Source organism: Oreochromis niloticus, linkage group LG13 (assembly GCF_001858045.2).
Source record: "Oreochromis niloticus isolate F11D_XX linkage group LG13, O_niloticus_UMD_NMBU, whole genome shotgun sequence".
In the NCBI taxonomy this organism is placed as follows: Eukaryota; Metazoa; Chordata; class Actinopteri; order Cichliformes; family Cichlidae; genus Oreochromis; species Oreochromis niloticus.
This window is the reverse complement of record NC_031978.2, coordinates 1,324,707-1,335,571: the sequence shown is the minus strand read 5'-3', so window position 1 is coordinate 1,335,571 and position 10,865 is coordinate 1,324,707. Positions and strand designations below refer to the sequence as shown.

Genomic DNA, 10,865 nt, shown 5'->3' with positions numbered 1-10,865 from the left:
GAAGTAAAATTAAAATGTAATTACATGATATTAAATGCACAGATAATAAAGGCGAGTTTGTTTTTTTCTATTATTTAGGAATTAACGGGATGGACAAAATAACAGAAACAGCTCACTACAAGAGCAATAACCTCATATAATTTTCTACATTCTCCTTTTACATCCTATAAATCCTGTAAATGAATTTTCACTGCTAAATTTCACCAAAAACAAACGTAATGTTGACCAACTGTTGGCTTTCTTTGTAACCCGACTCTGAGGTATTTTTGACAGTTGGATGTCTTTTCTGGCTTCTTCTTTCTTAAACTGTCTCTCAACTTTCAAACAGTTTCTTACCACGACAACAAAGTTGATTATTATTTTTATGTGTTGTACATCAAGTTTAAAATATTAGCATAGTGTGTTGGTGTCACAAAAGGTCATACAACCCCTTTCCACGATACTTACAAGGAACACTGATCATATAACTGTAATAAAGCTGTAATGTATCACAGGATAGTTCCACAAGTGGCAGTGTGCCTAATAAACTGGCAGCTGAATGCCTTTCACAGATTCTTGCAGTGTGTTTGTAACGCTGTTTGTTTGAGTCATAGCTGAACTGTTCGTACAGAGTTTGGTGCGTTTGTGTAAATGAAGCATGAAGGAGGTGTTTTATTTTTCATCCCCGCTCCTAAAAAACTGAAACGTACAAATTAATCCTGACCTTACAGGCGTAATCCAGGACTTAAACAACATCCAATTCTTCCTCGGGGTCACTGAACGCAACCGAGGTCGGCCTCTGAAAACGAGATTTGCACCTAAACGAGCGAGTGTGTGTTTGGGAGTAAAAGGATCGCTGATTTGAAAAATACAATAACTGTTTCTGCTGTTAATCTTTCACCTCCAGAATCAGACTGAAATAATAACATGCAACAATATTTAGAGACTGCAGAGCTCCTGTAATCTCATTACAGTGAAGTCTGAAAAGCAAACCTGCACTCGCATGTGTTTTGTCTGTTGCTGAATGACCTCGGCTCGGTTTTAATCCCATGAAACTTCCTGTTATTTCCATTTTATGATCCAGATTTAAGGTCAGATCTCCTTCAACACCTCATACAACAACAACAACCAGCACATGGTCCTTCTGCTTTCATTTCCCTTCCACCTCCACGTTTTAGACTCCCCCAAACACACAGGCAGAAACAACCTCAGACCATCGGGTGGTCCAGGAGGGACTCTACTGCCCCCTCATGGACCCCAACTGAACAGTTCCCACAGCAGCTGGTTCACATATGGACCAGTATGCAGACAGATTTGGTCCTGTGCTGTTTACTCTGTATGTTAGCAACCTGAATTAAAGTAGACGACCTACTACAACTTCACAGATGTATGCTGATGATGCCATCAAATACCCACACACTAAACCAAACAGGAGACTGCAGAAGAACTCTGAGTTATACTGGTCCACATATCTGATCCATGTTTGCATCCCAGTGTCAGTAGAACACTGGAAAGGGATCCAGATGTGTTTCAGTGACAGGAAGACAGAAAATATAAATGTAACAAACTTAAAACACAGCGAAGAGACTTAAAAGTAGTTTGGCTAACATCAGACATCTCCTCCTGAGAACTGAGGAAAAAAGAATCTGCCCATTGGACATTTTTTGTGATTTCCTTCCTTTTTGAGCTAAAAGAGGTCGCCCAAACACACCGGATATACAAAAAGCCCAGGATGTGTCCTCGACAACGGGGTAGCTCAAAATCAAATGTGCATTAAAGAGGACATAAATTAGTTTTCATGAGGACATTGTAGGGTCTTTAGCTTCCAATATAAACCATCTTGATGTGACTGCTGTTGTTTTTTGGCACTATGTATATTTAAGTGAATTAAATTGAATATTAGGAAGAATTTGTGTTTGTTAAGTTTAACAGGTTATATGGTTAAATGTTAGGTTTATCATCCACGTGCTTCTGGCTCTTGTCTGTGAATAGATTTCTAGATTTAGCGTCTACAAATAGGCTGCAGATAACAAAGAGCAGATAAATTACACAGACTTTGAAACTCTCCTGCCTAAAAAAGCAGCTCCGAAGTGTTCAAACCATCAAACCTGCAGCATCTGCTTTAACATAGAACAGCACAAACCTGTCCCGTCTTATGTGGGACTGCATTGAGGTTACAGTCTTTTTTCCTACGTTCTGATGGTGTCCAGTATTTCCAAGTCAACGCTTCTTTAACTTCAACACCACAGCAGCAGTCGGCCTCCTTCAGACACGCTCAATCACGGATCATGTGCCCGAGTGGTGATCTGGAGCAGTGATGGAGCACCAATAAAGAGTGAAATACTATAGATGAGTGAAGCCGGTGGGAGGTTATTTTTGCTATATTATTCAGTTATGCAGAGTTTACTGTGCCAAACAGCTTCATGGCCCTATGCTGATACTCACATAGGACTTTCAGACTGCTAATACTTCTTCTAAAAGTTACATAAAAGGGAATAAATGAGTGTAGTAATGTATGTTTATATTATTCACATAGGGATGGAGCTGGGGTAAAATACTGTATATTTGTCCGTCACATGCTGAATACCAGACCTGTAACCTGCACACGAGTCACATTTTCACCTGCCAAACTGTGGGCAGGGTGAACGGGTCAGGGGGGGTCTCAGATCCAGGAGTAGATCCAGTCTGGCCTAGAGTAGACCTCAGATCCATCACAACTGTTTCCATATCCCAATGCATTATTCAGACTTTCCTATCCTATCTTTAATTCCTCTGGGTGCATATCCGTGTTCAGTAGTGTATGCTTTAATGTTCTGTTAATCAATAATTCATTAAGTTTGTCTATATTAACAGCTCGTGTGGTCATGTCTTTGTTTCTCTTTTGTTTAAGTGTAAGAAAATGTGCTATAGAAATCAAATTTTCATTTCATGTCACTCCTATTTTTCCTCTTTAATGAAAAATACATCAGTTATTGCTGCTACTAAAAAATACAAGTTATATTATCTTTTGCTCTTTTTAATAAAGATGTGCATGCTCATACTGTGAAGGAGTGAAATTACCATTCTTGGTAAAATAACTCAAATTATGGGGGATTAAGGTTCTGCACGTTCTTTATATCCTTTGTTGAAATCGTTATCATCAGTAGGTTTGGTTTTTGGTAGCGTTGGCGTTCATTTGTGTCCCTCTGTAAACACGACAGCTCATTTTCAAGTTATGAATTTGAAGTTTTGCTGATAAAACTCAGTGGGAGTGAGTGGAGTCGTGTTTACGATCCATGAAAAATTTAGCTTACATCCACTCAGGTCTTCAAGGTCAACTTAATGAGTTATAAACATTATTAAATGTTTGGTGCTTCTGAATTTATTAATGTGCTTTTATTTGATCTTAGATTTTTAGAATATTTGTTCATATTTAAACATCCAGTAACGTTGACCTTATTGGTAATCAAAAGATAAATATTACATCTAATTCGCACAGTTTTTCAGGTGACACGTGTTGTGAACATCACAGTAAACTAACTTTCAGCTTCTACTTCCACTTTAAGCTCTCAGTTGTGTTTGTATGAGTCGTATGTCATAAATTGCTGCAAATATTTTTAGAATCACTAACCAATGACAAAAGCGTCAAGTCGAGTAAGTCTGAAAAGCTGCGTTCAAGAAAAAAGCCCAAACAGAGCAGGACTGAAGGCCTGCATGATGCCGTCCACGTTATTTCGAGGTCCAGGCTCCTCTTTTTCCCGCGTGGCTTAAAAAATTCTAATCTAAAAAATTCAATATAACGTCAGTTATTTATCGATATGATGCAACACATTTTAAGACCACATTTTTGTGTTGAATTAAGCCCGAAGCTATGGCTCGTTTAAGCAGTCAAACCCCAGCAACACTTTTGACGATGCAGTAGCTTCAACACGTGTATATAAGTTTATAACACGTTTATAACCTGAGAAAAGTCCATTGTGATGTGAAATTGGCCATACTTGTAATGCTGAGATATGCTTTAACATGCGATAGTGGGACAGTTCCTTACACTGCAGGATGCAAACAGAAAAATCGAATTAAATGGATTAAATTCAGTTTCATTTACACAGCACCAAATCACAACATGTCACCTTATACAGTAATGCTACTGCGTGCTTCACTTTACTCACAGGGGTAAATTTATCTGTTATCATGACAAACATGAGTCAACTTTGACCTCATGTGGGCAAGACTAATAAAATGACTTAAAACATAATTTTGCTTTAGTGTAAAAAGTTCATTGTAAAAATTCAATCCAACTTTACTTATAGAGCACTTTACAAACAACACGGTGACCAAAGTCCTTTCCAGTAGAAAACAGAGATAAAACCCATTCATTAAACAGACGAAGAAAATTAAATAATATAAACAAAATGAACAAAATAAAGAAGATTAAAAACCCTGACTACGAGCTGACTCTGGTACTACTCCTAAAATGGAACAAATGGAATGGTGTGTTTTTAAACGGCCGAATCGGCGTCTTTGGCGGGGCAGGTCTGAATCCGTGACTCTCACAGCGAAGACCATCCCGATGGGACAGAGCGGCTGCAGGGGGGAACATGCACTAATGAACTCGACGGCTAAATAAACAAGATGACACGGTGCCAGGTTTGTGTTACTGCGCTGAGTTTTTGTGATATAATTGAGTTTTGGAGCCTGTTTGAGGTTTTAATTCCTGTTGTTGGCCTCCTCAGAGCTCCCACTCTTTGGATCCCCCTGATTTGTTTCTGCAGGTTTGGTTTCTTTGCTTTATGTCATTTTTACATTTTTTTAATCATTCATAATTGGGCTTGCTCTAAGTTATTTTCACTTTCTTGTCCCGCACATTTAAATCTACAACACCGTGAAAAGAGTTTGCTGATGCCATCCTGTTGACCTTCGTTTGACTCGAAGTCGACGTGTTTAAAATCGCAGCCACGGATTGTTTTTGATTTTTAAGGGATGAGGGAGAAATACACCGACAGGGCCTTAAAAGATGTGACTGTACAAAATAAACATAAAATAATTAAATTAAAAAATATGGTGGGGGTTGTAAATTGTTGAATTTGAAAGGTGTTTCATTTCGGGGGTGCTGTATGGTTGGGCAGTATGAGTCATTTATAATATGATAAGAGCTGTATACATTATTCTGTGAAACTTTAGTTATGCATGGTTTTCGATATAATTGTGGTGTTCAAAAACAAATTACATTCATCTGGTGGCTGGGAACTGAAAAGAAAAGCCCGACCTGTGTAACGTAATAAACACCCTCAAACACTTTGCCAGCAAACCAACAAACCACACAAACTCAGCAGCTCTGTAGGAGCTGTAATGACGGCAGTTTCATCAAACACCTGGATGTGAGCTCAGATTCACAGGCAAAGCCAACAAACAGGCCGATGAGCCGGGAACGCTGGTGTCCGCCCACTCAGGACTCACCAACGACATATTTCACAATACATTAAATCTGCGCTCCCCAACCTTTTTCCGCCACAGACCAGTTTATGTCTGGTTTATGACCGGCCTTTAAGGCGTTGCGGATAAATAAAACAAAATAAAACCAGTACCGGTACCAAAAAAAAGAAGATTTATTCATAACACACGGGAAAAAACCCAGGGAAACCAAGTTAACGATAAAAACAATTTAAAAAAATAACGCTAAAAACCCTGAAAACCATAAATTTCCCATCCAAGCTTCAACTCTCGCGGGCTGGTACCAAAAGACTAAGGGACCAGTACCAGTACTACCAGTATTAGGGACCGCTGCATTAAATAACCAGCTGCTAGCTTCCTGCTCTCTTAGCACAGGCCTTTAGGCCGTCATCATGTGATCTGATGCTAACAGTCAGCTAAGGTAAAGAATATGACTCCACCTGTGAGCCAGTATATCGGCTATTTAAAATAGCACAAATAACTGATACAACAGAGTCAAACACAGTCCAGTCAGTAGCAGCTGGAGGTGCTGCAACAACCTGGCTTGAGCACCACCGAAACAAGCATTTCAGCATTTGAGCGCTAACGTTTAATTTATTAAAACTGGTGGAAAGAAAAACAAGATGTCAGCCACAGCTAATCCTGCAGTCACACGAGGGAAAAACAGAGGGTGCTTTAGTGACGAGGACCAACCACTAACTATAGGACTTCAACCAGAATACAACCAGTTGGCACCCAGCTTAGTCGAGTCCCCTACTGCAAAGACACGTCATAGATGATCCGAGTTAATTGATGCAGACCAGCTTAGATTGTTTACAACATGTTAGCAGCCTGTCTGCATTTATAAATCAGACTGTAATTATTTAGACAGTGTTTGTTGGACTGTTTGCAGACCGGTTGCTTCCTGCCAGGAAACTGTCAGGAAACTTCCACCAGTCAGTCTCTGACAGCAAAAACACTGAATGCAACCTGTGATTTTTGGTCGTCACGGGGAGGCTCTGTGCTCTGGTGTTCACTCTGGTGTGACTAAACCATGATGATAATTATGAGCTGGTGTTTTGGAGCCATATTACAAATTGTAAAACAGACAGAAATGTTGGTTAAACAAAGTCTTCCTTAAAAAGCCTTCAGCTGGACTTTTAGACGTCGACTTCATCGATCAAAAGTAGCTTACCTGAAAAACACGCTGCTTTATTGCTCTTTGTGTCTATAAAGTGGTGTATGGGATTATAAATTACAAAACAAACTCATCTTATATTGATTAAGCGTGATCAGGGAAGTGTTCATAGAGTCCATAGATCAGCTTTGTCATGGACAATCTTCTTTTTGCAGCCAGAGAAGTCGCCCCCTGCTGGATATTGGAAAAAATGCATTTCCTTTGGTGACGATAAACAACATTGACCTTTTATTTATTTTTTTCTTTTTAATCTCCTTTAATCTGTTTTCAGATTTCCAACTGAACCAAACTGCACGGTCAATCCACTGTGACTATGTACTGTATATAAAAGATGGCCTGAACCACTGTGACATCACCCATCGAGATGTCCAGTTTGGTTTGTCGTCCTTTGATTGTTGCTCGTGTTTACAGAAATAACCTGAGATCTCTAGCTTCTCCTTAGCTGAGGACCGCCTGTCATTTGTTACTAGCACAGTGATTGATATTGGCAGAGTATCGCCTCCACAGGTGTCCAGTTTTTAAAAGGTAATTCACACCTTCCAACCAGTGAGAATTCAGAAGTTTCAGCAGCATAACAGCACCGAAACCACCAGCCAGACTGAGCTGAGAGTCAACAGCTGTTGTCTCAGTATGAAAACAGAGTCTTACCTTAAACCTCTCCGTCACCTGAAGGCACGCTCAATGGATGTTTATGTATCCAGGCAGCCAATCAGAGCCACCGCGGTGCCGCTCGTTCAGAGCCGATGAGCAGAGCCAAACGCCCTCCAAATCTGCTGCCGCTGTTGTGCAATGCTGGACTGAAGACCCACGGCGAAGCGGGTCCAGACAGAGACACCCTCCCGTGCCTCTCCCAGCAGCCTTCAGGAGTGTGTGTGGCTGAAATACAAAAGAAGAAAGAGGCCGAGGGACGAGTGAGCGCTTCGGCGTGCAGAGGAATGTCTTAATGACTGTCTGTCTGTGTATCTAACCTCGTGTTGGTCGTCCTGCTGCTCTTTTATGCTCCAAACCGAGCGTGTGACCTCAGTGCGTGTGAATTAGAGCTTAAACAGACATAAATGAGGAAATGTGACGCACACAGGGCCTGAGAGAGTCTGAGTATCGTCCACAGTCAATAGAAAACCTGCAGGAGGTGAAAACATGACATTTAATTTCATGCAAGCAGAGAAACACGGATACGTTAAATACACTCGACTGACTTACAGCATCACATCTGCGTTGTACTGTCATACATGTGACACACACGGTAAACTATGCTGACAGTACTGGCTGTAATATTCAAAGACTGACAGTAAAAAATGTGTTTTTTAAATGTATTGAAATGCACTCACATTAAATAAAATTAGCTATTTGTTAGTTTTTACTTTAAATATATTAGCTAGCAAAGCAAAGCAGGTGCATGTGGTTGTCATTTGATGAGGTGAATACTAGCGTATTGTTTTACTTTGCTTGTTGTTTCGTGCTCGAGGGGTAAAAATCCTTCACTGATGTGTTGATTGCAGTGTCACATTATCCATTAACACTTCAGTGGAGGATTTTTTTCACCTCTTGAGAGAAAGAAATAACGTGTACGGTAAAATAAAAAATAAGGAAATGCAAAAAGGCTGAGAGAGTAGAAAATGTTGTTTTACTGAAATCAAATCTGCATTTTAGCATTTATGTCACTGAACTGATACGAGACAGCGTGCCATCTTAGGACAACCTGATAACACAAATCCATTAATGCTAACCTTCACTTCCTGTTACAGAAAATGTTTAGCCGGTAGTTTCAAGAATTCTGTTTTACCCCCGGAAAGGAATAAAAGTGGGATTTACTTAGAGGGGTTAAAATATTCATAAATCAATAGGCTGAGTGCTTGTTTGAAGAGATGATTATGAAGCTACGTATCAGACTTTAGTATTTTTAATTTTAACCTCGCCCGGCTGATGATCCTTGGTGCGGAAAAATGCTCTGAGATGCAGTTTTATCCATTTAAGTATCAAAGTATTGAATCTGTGAAACTGTATCTGTGCTAAAAAAAAATCTTTTGGGTGTATTTCCCAATTGTTATTAATATTATTATTATTATTTTACCATTTAGTAATTCCACTTTTCCATATTCCAAATAGGAATTATTTTATATACTTTTTAAAAATGTATATTTATATAAATATTTAGATCAAAACGTTATTGGAAAACTTTGTGTTGTAATACTACAAAGACAAACACAATAAAGTCCACAGCACCAGATATAAAATCTTCATTTAAGGATTTCTGACTTTTATTAGGTTGATGGCAAAAATGATCTACTAAGACAACCAGAGTCCAAAGAACAGCTTTGCTAATCGAAGCTCAGATATGGAAACACAACAAAGACGAGAGAAACACGAGGTTTAAACAACATTATGTGTCATTTTACACGTTTGTTTCTTTAACTGAAGCCCAAAAAGTTGTATTTGTCTATATTGAGAAATCTCAGGGATTAAATATGTTCCCAAAATTTGCAGTGGGACAAGTGAGGAAGTAATGAACAGCAGGTGAACCAATCAGGGAGGAGCAGACCGTCACAGACACTGACATGAACGCTCAACAAGATGTGAGAGACAAGGAGGCACCAAGTCCAGTAAATAAAAAAACAACAACTTCTCAGTAGAAACCACAAAGTAAAACAGAGAAATAATGGAGACATGAACCAAAACACAGGATCGCACGACAGCCAATCAGAAAACCACAGAGTCAAAACAGAAGCAGAATCTCAACAGTATGACAAGAAACCAGAGTCACCGTTAGAATAATAACGAAATCATTCAAAGCTTCAAACACCAGAATAAAAATCCCAAACAGGAAGTTAAACATATTTCACCAAGACCTCTCACCATCACCGACCTGTGCCTCCAACAAATACCAAGACTGTTTTATCTCCAAAAGTGAAAAAAAACCAAAACCTTTAAATAAAAACTCATTTTTCTTGGGACCAGTTTGGCAGCGTGGCTGTGATGGTAGCAGCAGGCATGCGTCAGTCCCAGGAGAGTCTGCAGTCGTGGCTTGGATGGTGTTGCTAGCTAGAGCAAACCCAAAGCAGCAGATTTGCTCCGTCTCCACATCGCTGCCATGATCCAGTGGAAACACAGATGCTTGGCTCCATCTCAGGAAGTGAACAGGAAGTTGAGGTTAGTGTTTCCTGCACTAAAACCACTTCCTGTCCAACATTAACATGAAGCAGTCTACCTGTACCCGACATGATGAGGTTAAAGGTCATCCACAGGATCAAATTAGATAAGATAAGATAACCTTTATTAGTCCCACACGTGGGAAGTTTGTTTCTAAATCCACTGATTTAGAAACAAATTTTTTCTTATTGTCCAGATGTGACTTTGTGTGAAACACGCCTGCTCCATAGACATTAAAACTACAAAGCTGACAAAAAAACTACAGATTTAAACATTTAGTGACGCCATGCATGTTTCCCATAATGCAATGCAGTCTACATTGCATTCCCTAACAAGAGGGTTCAAAGTAAATGTGCATGATACACAGCACCTTCATGCAAATAGGAGACATGTAGTATAATCTGTGTGTGTGTGTGTGTGTGTGTGTGTGTGTTGGGACAGAGGGGGCACCATCCCCCCCCAGACAGTCTGGCGGTCAGCCAGGACTGATCGGGGTACCGAGACGTCCCAGAGAGTGACCCGAAGACTCGGCTGTCGGTCCGCATGAGCATCAAACACACACACACAGAGTAACGTATCGCCACCCCCGACTAACTCTACTGACTGCTCTGTGTGTGTGTGTGTGTGTGTGTGTGTGTGTGTGTGTGTGTGTGTGTGTATTGGGGGGGGGGGGGGGGGGGGGGGCTATCTGAAGGTAAAGGAGGGGTAAACTCCTCTCTCTCTCTCTTGGCTCCCTCTCTTGGACCAATCACAGATCTACAGGCTGATAGAGCTTAAATCACAGAACAATAAACTTCTGATCAAATAATCCTTAAAAATAAGTAAAAACTGGAGACGTGAGTGCAGATACATGAAGAAGAGGAAGGACTCGCGCTGCAAAGGCCGAGGCACCGATTCAAACTACTCAGTGCTGACAGATTAGAGATTATAGCATCATGTGAGTATTTATTTGAGTTATTTCACAGTCAGGTAAACCTTAGACACCGCTGTGTGACACCACAGGTTTCTCCTCCGTCCTTGTGCTGTGACCTCCAGTCAGTGTCAGTGCTCCACCCTGAAGGATGCCTTTATTCCTAAGAGAGGCAGCTGCAGCAGGAATTATAAAACACGCCTCTTTTTGTTTGTTTGTTTT

General features: G+C 40.2%; 1 long non-coding RNA gene across 3 annotated transcripts in view; it reads right to left on the bottom strand.

The window, feature by feature from the left end:
- Nucleotides 1-8,437, bottom strand: part of LOC102079163 (uncharacterized) — a 46,830-nt gene extending 38,393 nt beyond the window's left edge. Inside the window, exons 1-3 of one of the 3 annotated variants that reach the window (XR_003213618.1) lie at nt 8,028-8,437; nt 7,555-7,706; nt 7,235-7,462 (exon numbers count right to left, since the gene is read on the bottom strand). This is a non-coding gene — a long non-coding RNA (uncharacterized LOC102079163). The other 2 variants (XR_269717.4, XR_001222927.3) reach the window with 2 other exon arrangements.
- Between the last annotated feature and the right edge of the window lie 2,428 nt (nt 8,438-10,865).